Source organism: Cervus canadensis, chromosome 4 (assembly GCF_019320065.1).
Source record: "Cervus canadensis isolate Bull #8, Minnesota chromosome 4, ASM1932006v1, whole genome shotgun sequence".
Taxonomy (NCBI): domain Eukaryota; kingdom Metazoa; phylum Chordata; class Mammalia; order Artiodactyla; family Cervidae; genus Cervus; species Cervus canadensis.
Genome location: NC_057389.1, coordinates 60,480,356 through 60,501,511, shown reverse-complemented (window position 1 = coordinate 60,501,511; position 21,156 = coordinate 60,480,356).

Sequence of the window (21,156 nt, the reverse complement as noted above, 5' to 3'; positions counted from 1 at the left end):
TGCAATATAGTATTAGTAACTGTACTTGCCATGATATACCTTACATCCCAATGACTTGTTTATTTTATAACTATATGTCTGTCCTTCACCCATTTGAGCCACTTCTAGCCCCCACCTCTGACATCCTTCAGTCTGTTCTCTATATCTATGAAGGTTTTTTTTTTTCTTATTTAGATTCTGAGATTCTGTGTATGAGATCATACAGTATTTGTCTTTTTCTCTGACTTATTTCACTCGGCATAATGCCTTTAAGGTCCATTCTTGTCACAAATGGCAAAATTTCATTGTTATAATGGCTAAGTAATTTTCCATTGAATATAAATACAGTCAACCCTCTACAGGTTGTTCATCCTTGGATTGAGTAAACCACACATTGAAAATATTTGAAAAAAAATTCCAAAGAGTTCCTAAAAGCAAAACTCAAGTTTTCTGCATGCTGGTAACTGTTTACATAGCATTTACATTGTGTTAAGTATTATAAATAATCTAGAGTTTATTTTAAGTATAAGGATGATGTGCATAGGTTATATGCAAATACTATTCCATTTATGTAAAGAACTTGAACATCTAAGGATTTTGGTATTGGGCAGGTGGTCCTGGGAACAATCCCTCTTGGATACAGAGGGCTGACTGTTCAACATTTTCTTTATCCATTCTTCTCTTCACAGTCACTTGGGTTGTTTCCGTATCTTGGCTGCTGTAGATAATGCTTCAGTGAACATGGGGGTGCATGCATCTTTTTGAAACTAATGCCCATTTTAGTGTTTTCATTTTCATCAATAAGTACCAAGAAGTTGAATTGCTGGGTCACATGGTAGTTCTTTTTTTAATTTTTTTGAGGAATCTCTATATTGTTTTCCATAGTGGTTGTACCAATTTATATGCCCACTAGCAGAGCACAAGGGTTCTTTTTACTCCACATCCTCATGTTGCCTTTTGATTACAGCCATCCTTACAGATGTGAGGATGTGAAGTGATATCTCACTGTCGACTTAGATATGCATTTTCCTGATAATTAATGATATTGAGCATCTTTTCTTGTACCTGTTGGCCATCTGTATGTCTTCTTTGGAGAAAAGTCTATTTAGTTCCTCTGCTCATTTCATAATTGGATTTTTTTTATGTTGAGGTGTATGAGTTCCTTATATATTTTTGATATTAACATATTATTGATGGGAGACATATTACAACTGCGGGCATTAGTTTCTGCAAAAATCCACCAGGCAATAGTGTGTTAACACCATCAGATGTATGATTTACAAATATATTTTCACATTTGGTGGGTTGCCTTATCATTTTTTGGATGGTTTCCTTTTTCTTACAGAAGCTTTCTAGTTTGATGTAGTCTCACTTGGCTATTTTTGCTTTTGTTGCCTTTGCTTTTGGGGTCAACTTTTAAAAAATCATCACCAAAACCAGTGTCAAGGAGTTTACTGATTGTATTTTCTTCTAAGAATTTTATGGTTTCAGGTTTTTCATTCAAGTTTTTTATCCATTTTGAGTTAATTTTTGTATGTGGTATAACATGGTGGTCCAGTTTCATTCTTTGGCATGTGACTGTTCAGTTTTCCCAAAACTATTTATTGAAGAAACTGTCCTTTTCCCATTGTATCTTCTTGGCCCCTTCATTGTAAGTTAATTGACCAGATGTGCATAGGTTTATTTCTGGACTCTCTATTTTGTTTGATAGTGTGTTTATTGCTACAGATTGGTAATACAGCTTTAAATCAGGGAGTGTGATACTTCAGTTCTGTTCTTTTTTCTCAAGAGTGCTTTGGCTATTGGGGTCATTTGTGGCTTCATACAAAATTTAGAAAATTTAGAATTTTTCACAGAAGTAGAAAAAATGCCATTGGTATTTTAATAGGGATTACACAGACTCCAAAGGTCACTTTGAGGAGTATGGACATTTTAACAAAATTAATACTTCCAATCCATGAGTGCAGAATATCTTTTCATTTATTTGTGTCTTCTTAAATTTCTTTCATCATTTCCTTATAGTTTTCAGTGTAAAGGTCTTTCACCCCCTCTATTAAATTTATTCCTAGGTATTTTATTCTTTTCGATGCAGTTAGAAATGGGATTGTTTTCTTATTTTTTTCTTTCTGATAGTTCATTATTCAGTTCAGTTAACTTCAGTCACTCAGTTGTGTCCAATTCTTTGTGACCCCATGGACTGCAGTATGTCAGGCTTCCCTGTCCATCACCAACTCTTGGGGCTTAATCAAACTCATGTCCATCAAGTCAGTGATGCCATGCAACCATCTCATCCTCTGTCATCCCCTTCTCTTCCCACCTTCAATTTTTCCTAGCATCAGGGTCTTTTCTAAGGAGTCAGTTCTTCACATCAGGTGGCCAAAGTATTGGAGTTTCAGCTTCAGTATTAATCCTTCCAATAAACATTCAGGACTGATTTCCTTTAGGATTGACTGGTTTGATATCCTTGCAGTCCAAGGGACTCTCAAGAGTCTTCTCCAACACCACAGTTCAAAAGCATCAATTCTTTGGCACTCAGCTTTCTTTATAGTCCAACTTTCACATCTCACATCAAAGGTCCATCTAGTCAAGCTATGGTTTTTCCAGTAGTCATGTATGGATGAGACAGTTGGACTATAAAGAAAGCTGAGCACCAGAGAATTGATGCTTTTGAACTGTGGTGTTGGAGAAGACTCTTGAGAGTCCTTTGGATTGCAACAAGATCCATACCATTTCTGTCCCTTATTGTACCCATCTTTGCATGAAATGTTCCCTTGGTATCTCTAATTTTCTTGAATAGATCTCAAGTCTTTCCCATTCTATTGTTTTCTTCTATTTCTTTGCACTGATCACTGAGGAAGGCTTTCTTATTTCTCCGTGCTGTTCTTTGGAACTCTGCATTCAAATGGGTATATCTTTCCTTTTCTCCTTTTCCCTTAGCTTCTCTTCTTTTCTCAGCTCTTTGTAAGGCCTCCTCAGACAACCGTTTTGCCTTTTTACATTTCTTTTTCTTGGGGATGGTCTTGATCCCTGCCTCCTGTACAATATTATGAACCTCCATCCATAGTTCTTCAGGTACTCTATCAGATCTAACCCCTTGAATCTATTTGTTACTTTCACTGTAAAATCATAAGGGATTTGATTTAGGTCATAGCTGAATGACCTGGTTGTTTTCCCTACTTTCTTCAATTTAAGTCTAAATTTTGCAATGAGGAGTTCATGATCTGAGCCACAGTCAGCTCCTGGTCTTGTTTTTGCTGACTGTATAGAGCTTCTCCATCTTTGGCTGCAAAGAATATAATCAATCTGATTTCAGTATTGACCATCTGGTGATGTCCATGTGTAGAATCTTCTCTTGTGTTGTTGAAAGAGGGTCTTTGTTATGACCATTGGGTTCTCTTGGCAAAACTCTGTTAGCCTTTGCCCTGCTTCATTTTGTACTCCAAGGCCAAATTTGCCTGTTACTCCAGGTATCTCTTGACTTCCTAGTTTTGCATTTCAGTCCCCTATAATGAAAAGGACATCTTTTTGGGTGTTAGTTCTAGAAAGTCTTGTAGGTCTTCATAGAACTGTTCAGCCTCAGCTTGTTCAGCATTACTGGTCAGGACATAGACTTGGATTACTTGAATATTGAATGGTTTGCCTTGGAAATGAACAGAGACCGTTCTGTCATTTTTGAGATTGCATCCAAGTACTGCATTTTGGACCCTTTTGTTGACTATGATGGCTACTCCATTTCTTCTAAGGGATTCTTGCCCACAGTAGTAGATATAATGGTCATCTGAGTTAAGTTCATCCATTCCAGTCCATTTTAGTTTACTGATTCCTAAAATGTCAATGTTCACTCTTGACATCTCCTGTTTGACCACTTCTAATTTACCTTGATTCATGGACCTAACTTTCTAGGTTCCTACACAATATTGCTCTTTACGGCATCAAACTTTACTTCCATCACCAGTCATATCCACAACTAACAGATTTCTGTATATTGATTTTATATCCTGAAAACTTACTGAATTCGTTTACCAGTTCTAAGAGTTTTTTTTGGTGGACTCTTTTCTATTTATAATATCATGTCATCTGAAATAGTGACAGTTTTACTTCTTATTTTCCATTGTAGATACCTTTTCTTCTTGTCTAATTTCTCTAGATATGACTTCCAGTCCTATGTTGAATAAACGTGGTAAGTGGACATCTTTTTCTTGCTCCTGATTTTGAAAAAAAGCTTTCAGCTTTTCACTGATGAGTATGTTAGCTGTGGTCTTGTTCTCTATGGCCTTTATTATGTTGAGGTTCAGTCTCTCTATACCCACTTTATTGAGAATTTTTATCATAAATGGATGTTCACTTTTGTCACATGCTTTTTATGCATCTGTTGAAATGATCATGTAATTTTTATCCTTCATTTTATGAATATGTTGTATCACATGAATTGATTTGTGGATGTTGAATATTTGCATCCTTGGAATAAATCCCATTTGATCATGATGTATGATTCTGTCAGTATATTATTGAATTTGGTTTGTTAATACTTTGTTGAGAAATTTTGCAACTATCTACATCAGGGATACTGGGCTGTAATTTTTCTTTCTTGTGGTATCATTTCCTGGCTTTGCTATCAGAGTAAAACTGACCTCATAGACTGAGTTTGGAAGTGTTTCTTTCTCTTCTCATTTTTAGAAGACCTTGAGAAGCATTGGTATTAATTCTTTTTTGAATATTTGGTAGAATTCACCAGTGAAATTATCTGGTCCTAGACATTTGTTTATTAGGAGGTTTTTGATTACTGATTAACTCTCCCTACTGGTAATTAGTCTGCTTAGATTTTTTACTTCTTTGTAATTCAGTTTTAGAAGATTGTATATTTCTAGGACTATATCTGTTTCTTTTAGGTTGTGCATTGAGATGATATTTCAGTCTAAAAGTGTCATGGAAACCAGAGGGAAGATTGCCTGGGGATTCTTAAACACTAGCTTCAAATAGGCAACATTCTCTGGCTTTTTTTTTTTTTTTTTGAAGTATAGTATTTACAGTGTTGTATTAATTACTGCTGTACGGCAAGGTGACTAAGTTATACGTATATATACACATTCTTTTTCATGTTCTTTTCCATTATGCTTTACCAGAGGATATTGACTATAGTTCCCCATACTATACAGTAGAACTTTATTGTTTACCCATTTTCTCTACACAAGTTTGAATCTGCTAATCCCAAACTTCCAATCCATCCATCTTCTACCTGCTCCCCCTTGGCAACCTCCGTTCTATTCTCTATGTCCCTGACTCTGTTTCTGTTTCATTGATTGGTTCATTTGTTCTCTGGCATTTGTGAACTGTGATGGCTCCTCCCCTTACCCCAGTACTCGATTGGCTCCTCTGAATGGGGCCTGGAGGAGGCAACAGGTCTCAGATGGCGGTGTACATCAAAGCCTGGTTTGCTAACAATGCCTGCTTCTCCCCAGTGAGGTAGGAAAGGTTCCCAGGGGCCTCCAAGTCTCCCGGCTTGTTATCCCAGATGATGACTGGCAGGCATAGACAAAGTGCATCCATTCCACACATGAGTCTTGACTGCAGAGGAAGGGGCATGATTAAGAATGTTTATAACTCAGGGAAATGAAGAAGAAAAGTCGAACTATGAACCATGAACTCTCAGGACTTTTATGACACAAAGCAGCAGAAAATGAAGACTTGAAAACACAGTGGCTGTTTATGGTGAAAACAATCTGGGAACTTAACGAACAATGAAAAATCACATGATCAAGTGAGTGTTGTTCTTCAGAGTAGTCTCTTGGCAGACTTGATACTTATTCTAAAAATGCTTCTTTGCTCAAAATGTTTGGCCAACTCCAGCTTCAAAATTACTCTCAAGCTTGTGACACATTCTTCTGATATTTCATAAAGATGCCAAGTCTCTGCCTTTTGAAGATAAATTGAAATTTTGTGAAACAGATAAAGGTCATTAAGAGTCTCATATGTTGGGTAAGTTGAATTATACCATCCCATCACTTCCCCCGATCGTCTGCAAAGTGATTGTGAGGTGATGAAGGTAAATTTCAGTTCTGTCAAACTCTTTGTGACCCCCATGGACTGTAACCCACCAGGCTCCTCTGTCCATGGAATTCTCCAGGCAAGAATACTGGAGCGGGTTGCCATTCCCTTCTCCAGGGGATCTTCCTGACCCAGGGTTCAAACCCAGGTCTCCCACATTTCAGGCAGATTCTTTACTGTCTGAGTTACCAGGGGAGTCCAGATTTCTTATACAGTTTGTAAAATGACCCTAAGAACTATCTTAAAAGAAGAATGGAAGAATTACTGAAAGGTCTGCTTGGAGCAACCACAGCATCTTTGGAATAAGTGTACAGCCTTTCAGAGTGGTTACAAATAAATGGGTAATACTACTAGGGTACATAGGTCTGGGGAAGATTCCTTAAAAAATATAATGTGCTTCTATCAGAGCCACCGTCAAATCTAGACACAATCAAAAACACATAATATTTTGCCATATTTCCACTTCTGAAAATTTGAATAAGAAAAGCAAGCTCCTTTAGCTTCCAGAACCTTCCAGGACACCCTCCTCTCTTTACCTCCTGCCATATACACGAGAGACAGCAAGAGATTGAGAATGAGCGTGAAATCACATGAGCATGAGTGCACAGAACGTAGCGCATGTGCCTGCAGCATGTGCCAGTTTCCTTTTCCTCCGCGTGAAACGGCGTCTTCCCTTGACGGTTCACTATAGAAAGGCAGAGAAGTATGTCTCTTGTCCAAGCTCTTTAGCCCAAACATGTAAATTCTAGCAGTATTCATTTAAATCATAGGCCATTATAAACACAAACTATAACTTAGCACTGACACACATACACACAGGGAATTTTATTCAATATCTTGTAATAACCTATAATGGAGAAGAATCTGAAAGAAAAGAAACTTGCTTTCTTTACCTCTTTAGGTTCAACTCAGCCCAACACTGACACAGGAGGCACTCATCAAATGGTTGTCAGATACATGGAAGAATGAATAAAAATCTACACACAAAGTTTATAGAATAGATACTGAATCCTTTTTATGCACCAGGCATTTTGTTAGTGCAAAGAATTCAACAGTCACCAGACAGTCAGGGTTCCTGCCTTTGAGGAGCTTCCAGTTAGGTTTATCAGTTTATGAGCCCTAGCTTCATTCCTTGCCCCTGCCTGGAGAAACCCACCCGAGTCTCTGTCTCAGTGTTTGGGACCTGCAGCCAGCCTTGCACTGTATGGAGGTCACAGCAGGGCCTGGGCCATATTCTCAGCCTTCCCTGGAAAGAGGACTACGGAAATGTGGGTGGCAGTGGTGGGAGAGAAGCCGATCCAGAGGCCCCTACTGCCTGTGACAGGTGCCCCAGGGCTACACTGCAGTTACTCACTTTTCCGGATGTTTCCTTGGTCTTGATCTAGTGCAGCAGATGCCACAACCTTCCAGAACCTTCCATCCATCCTCACTGAGCACGCATCACATGACATTGTGTAAGGCAGACCCCAGCACGCTCACCCTTTGTTCCTTCCCCTTGACGAAGGGAAGTGATAACTGCCTGCTTTTAAGCACATGCTGTGTCTCAGACAGTTACTTTTCTAAACTGTTAACCCACCTGTGAGATAAACGTCACAGATAAAGGGATGGAAACACTCAGAAGTTGCACATACTTGCTTAGGACCACATAGGATTTGAACTCAGGTCTTGCTAGATCCATGTGCCTATCTTCCCTGGTGGCTCAGATGGTAAAGCATCTGCCTACAATGCGGGAGACCTGGGTTTGATCCCTGGGTTGGGAAGATCCCTTGGAGAAGGAAATGGCAACCCACTCCAGTACTCTTGCTTGGAAAATCCCATGGACAGAGGAACCTGGTGGGCTACAGTCCATGGGGTCGCAAAGAGTCGGATACGACTGAGCAACTTCACTTCACTTGCTAGATCCATAGTAGGTGCTTATTCCACTACATCAGATGTTACAGAGCAAAATGAAGGGCTCCAGTTGGAAATACTCGGGAGCATTTGCTGAAATGAGCAAGCATAGATTCTTTTCAGTTTTATTGAAGGCTGTGGTGTTGATCTATGGACCTGCAGTCTTTCCTCTTACAACCTAAAGAAAAAATTAGTATCTGCCCATGGAAGAGAATGTTCAGGAAGGAGCCCAGGAGGTTTACCAGGGTACTATTAAATCTCCAGTGAACCAGTGAGCTATGGCAAATGCTTCACTCATGAACAGCTTTATAATCTAGCTAGGGGCTGCATGCTGTCTGCCAGGCAGATGGGATTCCAGAGATCCGGGGAAACTGGGACTTATTCCCAGAGGACATCATAAGCCGACTGTTGGGGTGCTGTTGAGACCCCACTGTGTGATGGCAAGTTTCCATAATGGCAGCTAACACATCGGGGCACCAGCTCTGTGACAGCCTGTGGGCTGGGCTAAGTTCTCAGCTACGAAACCAGCCATGCCCAGGGGTTGATGAAGCGGCAGTCAAGCGAGTAAAGGTTGTGCAGTGTGAGAAGTGCTAAAGCAGGGGTAACTCCTTTTGGCGCCTCTGCCTGGTGTAAATAACAGCTCCTCACTGCCCTCCGGAGCTTACGGCTCCTGTGGCCTGCATGAGACAAGGGCACAGATAGCTGATGGCACATGGTGTTCTTCCACTCACTGAGCACCTATGGGCGGGTGAGGAGACAAGGCAAGTTAGACACAGCCCGTGATCGCAAGTTGCCTGTCTTTTCATCATCATTCTACACATTTTATGAAAGGGGGAAAATGCTTCCAGAAGTTTTGTTAATTTCCCTGGGGTCATGGAGCTGGCGTGTGACAGGTGAGGGGTTGGAACACTAGACTATTTGACTACAAAGTCTAGCTCTATTTTCTATGACACAATAGACACATAAGGATTCTGAAATGGGCCCTCTAAGTGAATTTTGCATTACCTACTTCCATCAATAAGCATTCTCGGGAGTTTGAAGAGAGGCACTAACAGAAGGCCAGAGGCTTGTTCATGAGCCCAATCAAATCTGAGTTAGCTCAGAGGCCTGGAGAGAGACAAGCTGTTGCAGAAACTGTTCCTGGGAGCCAGTTTATATCACAGGGGTGGGGTTGGTGGTGGGATGGGACCATAGACGTCACCCAAGCAGCCCACCACAATTAGATACCCGCTGTGGAAGACACAGATGCACTGTCTGATCCCTTCAGGGAAGGACTTGCCATCTGGCTGGCGGAACACAGATAGCTAGCAGATGCCCCATACTGTCAGCCTCCGGGGCAGGGGGCCATTCACACCTGGGCCACACCCTTCGAGGCAGCCTGTCTTGAGTGGTACCAGGCCAGGCTATTTCTGCCCAACATGGGATGAGTGATCCTGGCTCCCAGGCTCCCCACCCGGGTGGTCAAAGCTTTGTGGGGCCTCCATCATAATTCGACTTCTCCCTGTGCCCAAGGCTGCTTCCTCCGTTTACTTTCATGGATTCATCCCTCACAGATAGCTTGTATTCCACCGTCTGTCTGAGCACCTGCTCGGGGAGACTCCAGTCTGCAAGCGCACTGAAGCCTTTAGGGTTATGCTTGTGTGAGGGGCGGGTGGGAGACAGTGACACAGGGAAGAACACAGTCTTTGCCCATAAGATGCTCACCCGTCAGGCACAAGGGAAGTGTGGGTAGCTCGGCTCAAACCCCATCTGCCGGTGAGCTCAGAGTCGAGTCCTCCTGCCTCTGCCTAAGAAGCAGCACAGGAAGGTCATCCTCAGCGCCCGGTCAGTGTAGGGCTGGAGCCACACAAGGAGACCTCTGGCCCCAGATACCAGCTTCTTCCTGGCTGATCCACCAAGTACTTCTCACATCCTTCGCTTCATATCCACTGATGCCAGCCTGAGCCAGCATCTTTCCTGGATCATTCTGCCAGCTCTGCCTCTAGCCCCTGCTTCTGGCCATTGTCCAGTGGCTTCTCACTGCTCTCATTTATTTGGCTGTCCTGAGTCTTAGTCGCGGCACGTGGGATCTTTAGTTGCAGTATGTGAACTCTGCTTGCAGCATGTGGGATCTAGTTCCCTGACCAGGGATCTAACCTAGGCCCCCTGCATTGGGAGTGTGGAGTCTTAGCCGGGGACCACCAGGGAAGTCCTGGCTTCTTACTGCTTTTAGAATAAAATGTATACCACTTAGATGGTCTCTGATAGTCTCCGTGGTTGGGCCCTGCCTCTGTTTCTGACCTCAGCGGATATATTTTTGAGGGTCAGCCACATGCCACGCACTGTGCTAGATGTTGAGGATATAGCAGGGAACAAAGCAAAGTTCCATCATCGTGGGGAGAGAGAGGCAACAAACAAGTGAACAACCCATGTGTCAGGTAGCGCCAAGTGTCATGGAAGAGAAAATAGAAAGTGTCTGGGGTGAGTGAGGGTGGCAGCAACAAGGGGGAGGAGACACAGTGTTCATAATGTATTGACATTTTAGTAGATTCATAATAGATTTCTCAGGTGGCTCAGTGGTAAAGAAACTCCCTGCCAATGCTGGAGATGCGGGTTCAATCTCTGGGTTGGGATGATCCTCTGGAGGAGGAAATGGCAACCAGCTGCAGTAATCTTGCCTGGAAAATCCAATGGACAGAGGAGCCTGGTGGACTACAGTCCACAGGGTCACAAAGAGACAGACATGACTGAGCAACTCGCCCCTCCAATACACAAAGGGTTTTAAGAGAGGGAGCCATATGGATATCCAGTGTGTGTGTGGGGGTTGGGTGGGGTGTGGTGGGCGGGATGGAGTGGTGGGGCGGGGCATGTGCCAGCAGAGGAAGGAGCAGGTGCAAAGGCCCTGAGGTGGCTGCCTGCTCAGTATATCTTAGGGAAGCAAGGCTGCTGCTGAAGTAGAGTGAGGAGGAATGGTAGCAGAAGAGTTCAGGAAAACATAGGGTCTCATGAGTCACCACAGGGGCTTTAAATTAGACTCTGAATGATGTGGGTGCTTTGAGAGGGTTTGAGCAGAGCATCCCCTTATCTGACTTACATTCTAAAAAGGTGCCTCTGGCTGCTGGCGGTGGGGGGAGTGTGAGGGGGAGTGGGACACCACGTAGGCATGCTCCAGGTCGGGGTGGACTAGGAGAGCAGGAGTGGAGGCAGGCAGGGTCTAAACATACAGTGGAGTTGACTGGACTTGGCAGTAGTTGGCTGTCGGGTGTGAGAGAAAGTCAAGGAAAGCCTGGGATGTGTACAGTGGAAGGATAGCATTCCTTTTTAGTGAGATGGGGAAAACAATGGGAGAGGCAGGTTTTCTGTGAAAATCAGGAGTTCCACTCAAGCATGACAAACAACATTTCATCACTTACCACTCCCCATGAATTCACTGCACTCTCACACTGGCTGTCTGTCGGTTTCTAGAAAATCAAGCTTGTTTTACCTCAAGGCCTTTGCACTTGCCACTTCCTTGTCCAGCTGCTCCCTGACTCTGTGTGGTCATTGGGGAGCAGCTGTCTGTTAGAAAGGACTCTGACCTTTAGGCGCCTTCTTTCAGATCTCGACATGGCTGTCACTTCTTGCCCACGTGTTGAAAGTAGCTTCCATCCCTTCCCAATCACATAAGTGGGTTTTTTGAGGGGCGGGGTGGGGAGAATAGTGTTTCTCTCTGTGCCTAACCTTTCTGTTCCATTGTTTATCTGCTGATCTGTTAATTCCAGGAGGGTTGGGACCATAGCTCTCTTGCTCCCTAGCCCTTAGCTCAGTGCCTGGCCTTGTGGTTGCTCAATAAACATGTGTTAAATTAATTGAACAGAGAACAGGAAACATCACCCTGTCTTCCAGGGGCTCACAGCCCAAGAGAGGAGGAGATATCACTGAATATTAGTTCCACGTAAGAAAGAATCAGTGCCGACGGGGCTAAAGAACAGAAGTGGCAAAGGAGAAGATCCGGGGTCTGGTTGGAGTGCCTGGGCAGGGCTGCCTTGAGAAGAGGGCTGGAGCAGGTGGAGAGCTGGGAGATGCAGGCAGGAGGGGGTGGTGTGGATGTTCAGACCCAGGACAGGTAGGCCAGGCCCAGGGGGAGGGAGGCAGCAGCCGACGGGGTGGGCCAGCAGGCCTTTTCTCCTCTGCAGCCAGCAGGGAGGATGAGCAGTGCTCTGCCGGGGCCAGGGCAGGGAGCACCAAGAACAGATCCGCACCTCCTGCCACAGAGCTCCTCTGAAAGTCCCTTCTCCGGGTGGCAGAGGGACGTGCTGGGACCATAAATCAGAATTAATTGCAGGTGTCATGCAGTGGGTAGTTCCCCAGCACGCCCTGGTAGACACCAGAGGAAAGAAGCCCCACTGAGTTCAGCCATCACTGGCCCACCCGTCGTGTATTCTAACCCTACGCATGCCTGCTTGACCCCTGCAACTGCAATCAAACTCTGCTGGCACGTCCTGTCCTCAAAAACCCTTGCCTTGAACACAGTTGGAGAGTAGCCCTGCTGCCAGGGTCAAGGCCTCAAGGAATCAGAGGAGCTAAAAAGTACTGAAACACTCTGTGCTTTAGTCCCCACCCACTCCTGGGGCCTTCCTGTCCCCTCCTCTCCTGTCCCCAGCTCAGAAGGGAGGCTGTGTGGGTGGCCCCGGGGGAGCAGCTTTCCCACATCACCAGCAGAGGGAGGCCGGTTGTGTCGGCTCAGAGCAGAGAGCAGGGCCAGGGCTGGGACAGGACCGCTGTGCCGGGGACGCCAGTAGGGACAGAGCCACTCTGGCAGGTTTCCTGGCAACTGTTGGTGCTGGCTGTGATCAGCAGCAGCGTTCAGAACTAAGCTTGGTTGAGCCCCTGGATTCCTCTATTCTGGGGCATTTTTCTTGGCTTCCTGGGGCCTTAGTGGGGTTTCTCCTCCCCATGACTGTCTGGGGTCTGTGCCAGGGTTAAGCTGTCTTCCCTGAAGGACAGGCCCCCAGTGCATCAACACTGTGTCTGGTACAAAGGGAACATGTCAAATGGAAGAAAAAATGCCCCCCTACCATATTTTTGGACATCCCAGTGACCACCTCAGGCATGTCCAGGGTTATAGGGGGCATGCCTACAAATGTGAGAAAATTGGGAGGACCTGGATTTGGGTCATTTCCTCCCTTGGGTTTTTAGCCCTCCTCTGAATCCTGTTGGAAAGCTTCTCCCTGGGTCGGCCTGCTGACTGTGCTGGGAAGGAAACCTGAATACCCACCTGGCTTCTTGTCCAGAGGCCTCAGCACGACAGGGTCACAGTCTTGTCCTCCACTGCCCCCCAGTGTCTGTCTAGGCTCACTGCACCCTGACTGCAGCACCTTACTGTAACTCCCTTAAACGTTAGACTGCATTCCTACTATATGCCTAACCCTTTCCCTAGTGCTGCAAGAGAGGCAGTGCTTGCCCTGAAAAGAATAAAATCTCCCCAGGAGATGAAGGTATACCCACAAAGGGACACTGAAGCCAAATAAGGCAGCACACTCTCAGAAAAGGGTGGAAGGGTTATTTACAGTGAAAGGTACACATTTAGTCTTTGTCCTGCTCCTGGCTCTGAGCTCCTAAAATCCTTGGAATTTCTTAATTGATGAGAGTGGTAACCTTTTGTTAGGTGAATGAGGTTGGGGATTATTTCCTGGAGAACCAACCAGATCCAAGGATTGAAACTTTTTAGTCTCCTTCCCCCTCCCCACTCTTCATATCTCTGATGTCCAGGATGAGAAGAGGGGCTGGAGGTTGAATTAATCACCAATGATCAGTGATTTAATCAATCATGGCTAAGTAATGAAATCTCCTTCCAGGTTGGGGAACACGTGGAGATTCAGGGAGAGAGGTGACTCAGAGAGAGTATAGAAGCTCCTCACCCTTGCCCCATACATTCCTCTCTGCATGGCTTCCATGTGGCTATTCCTGAGAGTGTGTTTTTATTAACATAATAAACTGCAGATCTAATAGGTGAAATGTTTCTATGAATTCTATGAACTGCTCTAGCAAATTATTTGAGCCCAGGAAGGGGATCCCTGGAACTTCCCATCTATAGCCTGTCAGTCAGAAGCACAGGCTACAACATGGGCTTGTGACTGACATCTGAATTTGGAGGGGCAGCAGTCCTATAGGATTGAGCCCTTAATGGATGTGATTTGATGTTCTCCATGGACAGTGTCAGAGTTGAGTTGAATTGTAGGACACCCGGCTGGTAGAGGGAAACACCCCTGTCCCCTAACACGCATGTTGGAATTGGGTTCCTGAACTCTTTTAGTTGGAACTGGGAGTGGGACTTGTTAGATCATCCTCAGCTCTCAGAAACATGTTTTGAGAAGAAAGGATGAGACAAGGGGGAATGAAAAACCTTTGGTTCCTGGCCACATGGTCACCTGTGGCATGGAGCAGCAGCTGTGCTGCCGTCAGTTACTGAAGGGAAAAGTTCCCAATGGAATTCAGAGGTGGATTCAGATCCTGGGGCATGGAATCACTGAATGTATAGGGAAATGCAAAATGATAAGCATGCTAAAGATATAGTCATTTGATTATTATTATCTGTAATAGCTAAAATAAAAGTAGAAGAAAGTGTTGGGTTGGGCCTTGATGGTAAACCAAGCTGAGTCTTGGCCACGAGCTTCTGTGCTGCCTAGACAGGGAAAAAATTATGCAGGGGCAACACAAAATACCTCCAAGACCTCTGGTTTCCAAAAAAGTAGTCAATGTAGGGGAGGGCAAAACCAAGAAACTCCTGAAACCAGGGAATGTACTGTGAAGGAACAGTCTCATTTTGTGGATCTATAGCATCTTATTCCTGAGGAACATTTGCCGAAATAGATTGTGACAGTAGCTAATTTAGGAGCCTTATCTTCAGTTTGGAGTGTTACAGAGTGAAAGAGCATGTTTGGATTGATATAGAACCCATATGCAACAATGATACAGAACTCACTATACAACAATCATAGACATCTGTACAGGAGCTGGACTCACAGGAGGTTGCTCCCAAATGGAACTCTGTAAGGTCCATTTACCCTGAGAAGGAAGGCTACCCATGTGCCCCGATGAATGCAAGTGGAAGCCGCAGAGGAAGCAGCTGATAAGATTTGTGTACAAGTAATGTGGGACTGGCTTCAAGATCACTAGGATATTCACCTACTGAATATGCTTCTTACCCAGGTCATGGTAGGTGTAGTGGTTAAGGGGGCCCCTTTCACATGGGCACCCCCTATAACTGTATTGTTATTTTAACTGTATTGTTGCAAAACCAAAAGATAGGTTGGGGAGTTTTATATGACATTGGAGAGATGAACAGACCTGGCTGAGTCTTCCTAGTATAGGGAACATTTTGAAGGCCAGAGGAAAGGAGTCTTTCCCCTTCAAATTTCAGGAATCTCAAAAGAGACGCAAGGTGAAACTAACAGCTGAGCAGGGGGCTGGGTAAACTCAACAGGCTCCAAGAGTAATAAGCATAAAGAGAGCCCCTCAGAGGTCCAGCCTGGCCCACCCCTTGGTTTAGGAGGAGGTACTACCCATGGAGGAGCAGAGGTATTCACATGCAAGAAAGCCTGCATGTGCCTGATCCCTGCTAGGTGTCTTATCATCTGCTGGCTTAGCTAAGCCCCACAATGGTCTTATGTGGGAGGCATGGGAAATTGTCCCCACTTCACAGATGGGCAAACCGAGGCTCAGAGAAGTCAAGTAGAAGGTCACACGGCTGATAAGGGGCCAAGCAGGATTTCAAGCCCCTCTGAGATTCCACAACTAGCTGCTCTTTGATAACAACCACAACTAACAGTGTGTGAGTTCACAGTCTGCACAGTGCTCTCATGTATTTAATTTAATTTAATCCTCATGTCAACCTCATGAAGCTGGAGGTGTTGTTTCCATTTTACAGGTAGGAAAATAAAATCCCAAACAAATAACATATTCATCACTCATTGTGTAATGGGTGGCTGAACTGTGATGTAAAATTTAAGCAGATAATTTTGTATCTGGTAACCAGAACCCTCTATGACATCACAAAGTTCTGCTATGTATCCCTCTTGCCATTAAAATCTGGGGGCTGAGAGTTTTTCTGGAAAAGCTGTTCTGCTGTGTCCCAGCAGAAGCTGGGGTTCACCTAAGCCCTCCCGCATCACTAAACATCTGCCCTGTCACGGGCAGTTAAGAGCACACACCCTCTAAGGAGGTCAGGGGCCACATACAGTCTGCATCCCTGTCAGCAGGTCTGACTGGTACCATTGCCGGTTTTGTTCCTGCTCCCCTGAGCATCTCCAGGTGCTGCGATGGGGCACAGTTTGGAACAAAGTCTCTGTGATCAAAGTCCCTGTGAACAAAGTTCTGTGATCACTGTGAGGACCCGCAGTATGTCCTGTTGAACATCACCCCCCTTTCCCCCTGAGAACCCTTTCTCTCCAGAGCTGAGCATTGATGCGTGTTCTCTCCACTTGTAGGGCTTGCTTGTGGGGAGGAAGGAGCTGATAGCAGCAGGTGAGACACACATGCGGCGTGAGGTGCAGGGACCTCCACTCCCTGAGAGTGGCTCCCAGGGTGACCGAGTGACAGAGGCAGGGCAAAGCCAGTGTTTAAGCAACTCAGGGTCAAAACAAGGGCTCTTGCCTACTGGGATTCTACATGCTAAGTACGGGTGATGCTCCACTCCATGTAAACATCTTCACAACCCAATGAGGGCAGAATTGTCCTATTCCTGTATTACAGATGAGGAAAGGGAGGCTCAGTCAGCTCAAGGCTTCCTAAACAGGTCAATTTGATTCCTTCCTCTCTGTTCATAATCACTTTGCTACAGTACCCAAGGGATTCCCAGGTGGAGCTAGTGGTAAAAGAACCTGCCTGCCAATGCATGAGACGTAAGAGATGCAGTTCTGATCCCCGGGTTGAGAAGGATCCCTGGAGGAGGGCATGGCAACCCACTCCAGTATTCTTCCCTGGAGAATCCCACAGACAGAAGAGCCTGGTGGGCTGCAGTCCATAGGGTCACAAAGAGTTGGACCTGAGTGAAGCAACTTGGCATGCACACACGCATGCACAGTACTCAAAACAGTGGCTCTCAAAATCACCCAGAAGGCCCTCTCCATGGAATTTCTTATTTAATAGGCCTGGGGTGGGCCGGAGAGTTTGCATTTTTAATGAGTTCCCTGTCAGCCTGGGAACTTTAAGAAGCACTGCTCTAGAGGCTGAATGGCTAACGAAGACTGTGCTCAAAACCAACCCAAGTGCATGGGAAAGGGGAGCTGTTTCTTGCAATATGTGTCATCTGGTGATGCCAAAGGGCTCCTTGAAGTGTAGCAGAGGCTGACATTGGACCTGACCCTCACCCCTGAGGCAGCTCTCATGGAGCAAGCAGGGGGGTGGGCTCTGCATTGTCGAGTCCTAAAGGGGACCCCTGTGGGCTAACCCATCAGGCACGGTGGGCTTCAGGGCCTCTGTCTGGCCAGTAAGGGCTGAACTGAGGGAGACCCCACCATCTATGAGCATGACCAGGGAGAGCCAAACTATACTCCTCATTTTGTCCAAACCATAGAAGTCTGAGTCCCTGGGGATTTGGTTTCACCATCTCAGAATCCAGAAGCAAGCATACTTGCTCTGCCCGCGTCTCTGAGAGCGTGCAACCTCCTCCCCACCCCTGCTCCGCACGCCGCCTGCCAGGAGACAATGACAGCTGGCAGGAGGAAGAAGAGGGAGGAGGAAGAGGAAGCTGGGTTGGGGGAGGAGTTGAATGTGGGAGCTCAGAAGACTTCACCCCTTTTTATCTTAGGCACTGTCTGCTGAGGTCTGGCCAAGGTCAAGTGGCAGGTGGCGGCAAGAGATTTAAATTCTCAGTAAAAAAAAAAAAAAAAAAGTAACCCTCCTTTCCTGTGTGACTGTTTGTGCTCTGCTTCAGGTCGGGCTGACCCCATGCCCTTCAGGTGGATAGACAGTCCAAATGTAGCTCTACTGCACAGGAAAGGAGCCATCCAGCTAGCAGACACATGTCCCATGACATCACCCTCTGGCTCTCCCTTAATGGACCCATGCACAACCAAGGAAGCCAGTAATTTGTATGGGCTCTGCCTAAAAGCCCGTGTTGAAAATTCATTGCTCTGCAGCAGCTATACGGTATTCTTCTCGGATGCCTGGTATCACGTGCCAGCACAGGGATGGGGACATTAGTGAGGCACATGGCAATATCCAACAGGAAGTTCAAAACAGTTTTCCAAAACGGTCTGAGTATATGAGTTGTGACCTTACAGGGAGCCAGTCCTTGTAGCCTGGGAAGTAGAAGTCACAGTTCCGTTTGTTTTGGGCCAGTTTAAGATCCGTGAAATTTCAAAATCAAGGTAAGTACAAAGCAAAACAAACAAAAAATGAAAAACAAAATGAAAGAAGAAAACCACCAGCTTCCCAGAACACATGCAGCATGTGATTGCCCAGATGAAGGGGAACACTTGTGAATGAGGATGAAGACACAGTTTTCTATGCTCGGAAAAACACAAGAGGGGTCGGGCCCTATGAGAAGAGATGTCACCACCCACACCGAGTTTTCCCTTTCCCGGGGCCCAGGGGGAAAGGGCTGGAGTCTAGATTTCTTAGGCTAACAAGAGAGTGTGAAGGAGCAAAACAATACTACCAGTTCACTGCCCTGATCAGCCTCTGAGATTAACATAATAGTTTTCAATCTTAACTGAATATCAGAATTATCTGAGAAGCATTTAAAAATCTTAATGTCAGGCTACACCCCAGACCAATTAAGTTAATGTGAAGAACCTCCCAACAAAGGTTTAAAAAAACCCTGAGTGATTCCATGGGCTGCCAAGGCTGACAGTCCCTGTTCTTGAATGCTCTTGTTGACTTTGAATGTCCTAGATTATTGGCAGATTTTGATAATCTGCTTAATGGTTATCATCCTTCCCTGGTTGCTCGGTCAATGAAGAATCTACCTGCAATGCAGGAGACCACCTGCAGTTAAGGAGGCCTGGATTTGATCCCTGGCTCAGGAAGATCCCCTGGAGGAGGAACTGGCAGCCCACTCCACTGTTCTTGCCTGGGAAATCCCATGGACAGAGGAGCCTGGGGGCTACAGCCCATGGGGTTGCAAAGAGTCAGACACCACTTAGCAACTAAACCATTAAACCCTTCTCATTTTGTCTTTGATACTCTATATCCTTATTTACATGCAGTGATTTTAAAATGAGCATGAACTGGAGGCAAGTAATTATACTTTAAAAAAAAAAGAATAAATGAAATTGTGAAAGTATTTCCCTGGCCTCCCACATCCTAACTTAAGTCATAAATGCATTTGCAAACTAAAACTTTAATCCTAAAAAACCCAGCAAGCCAAATGTTTCTTTTCCCATTCTCCCATTTTCAATCAGTTCCTTGATTTTATCTCTAGCCTTAAAAAAAAAAAAAAAAGAAGAAGAGAAACCTTTTTGCAACAGCTGCCATCTCTTAAAAATTTTTTTTTGGTACATGTGATAATGTGGTAATTCTGATTTTCCTTTTTTTTTAAGAAAAAATTACACCAGACAGGTCTTAGATAATTTTTCCCTCTTCATCACCATTCTCTTGTTCTATTTTTTTTTAAGTTTTTTTAGAAGTGCCTCTTCCAATCAAAGGAGGGCCATTTATTTCAAGATCTATAAATAGCTGTGGGTCTTTAAGATTCTTCTAGCACACTGTATTCCTCTGCTCTCTGCGATGTTCATTTTCTTCCCAGTTTTTTATACCTCCACAGCCTGAAGAATGTTTTTCTGTGGGGAAAGTTATGACAAATACACTAAAACAAAAGCAACCATGTCTTGTGCCCAGAGGGTACTTAATAATTAATGAATGCATGGAATAATAGCAAAGTGTCTCTCTAGGTCAGGTATGGATTCCAGTACTAGGAACTGCCTCACATTCCTTGGTAAATACATATGTCACGATTCTGGAAAAATACCTGGAAAAACTGTGCTATTAGACACTTTGCCAGTGGCTACTATGATAAACTAATAGACAGACTGACTATCCAATCTCTGCTTTTATCTCTGCTCTGAATTTCTAATGAATCTTGGGGAGAACCTGCTTGGATTCAAAACCAAAGGAAAAGAACTGAGATTCTTTGGTGACTTAGGGACTTTGTTTATTGCTACTTGAGATAATTATTTAAATTTTTTTTTATCTCAGTGCATTCATCTTATTTCTACATTCTTGGTTTTGTCTTGTTCCTATCTTTCAAACCATGAATCCTTCAGTAGGATACACTTTATCCATGTTTCCAAATTGTCAATCACCTCATCTTTTGTGTGTGTGTATTGACAATTTCACAGAACATTTTCATTAATTTGTGAAGGATTGGCAAATTTTATGATAATTTTCCTTTCTATTCATCCATAAATATTGTATAACTCTTTTTGGTACTCTATACTGTCTTTCAACAAAGTCTTTTTATCAGAAATTTTTACACAAAAATCATATTTTAGATATTATATATTTTTAGACTTTAAATAGCAATTTCTAAAATTATAGTTTTGAATTATTTATTGCTGGCCAATAAAAATATAATTTATTATGTATCTGATATGTCTTGCAACTTTTCTAACTCTTCCTATTATTTTAATTTCCTGTAGTAGTTATTCTTATGCATTCAAGACATTCTTAGAAGTTCAATGGCTGTATAAAAGAGTATGCTCTTTTTAAAGTTTAATTCGTATACACAACAGTAATATTTGGGGTCAACCACCTAATCTTTAGGAGTAGCTAATGAATGAGCAAAATGTTTTGTTTCAGGATTTAAATTGTGTGTCTAAAAGAAAATGAACTTGCAGGAATCACACTCAAATCTTTAACTAACCTAGCTTGTCTCTCCTCCTAAGTCCGTGGTTTGATGGTCCATGGAAAAAGGCCCTAGATTTTGGAAAGTCTTATGTTTCAGTCTCTTCTCTGCTTTTTCCAAAGGTGTATTACTTTTTCAAAGTGGAGCGAGAGTGCATTGTTTGGAAATTTAATTCTCATTTTGGATAACATGATTGGTTATGTATCTGATTGTATTCATTGTTGACCTGCCCCATGATGAGCATTTTTTTTTTAATCCATTTATTTTTATTAGTTGAAGACTACTTACTTAACAATATTATAGTGGTTTTTGCCATACATTGACATGAATCAGCCATGGATTTACATGTGTTCCCAATCCCAATCCCCTCTCCCACCTCCCTCCCCATCCCATCCCTCTGGGTCTTCCCAGTGCACCAGCCCCGAGCACTTGTC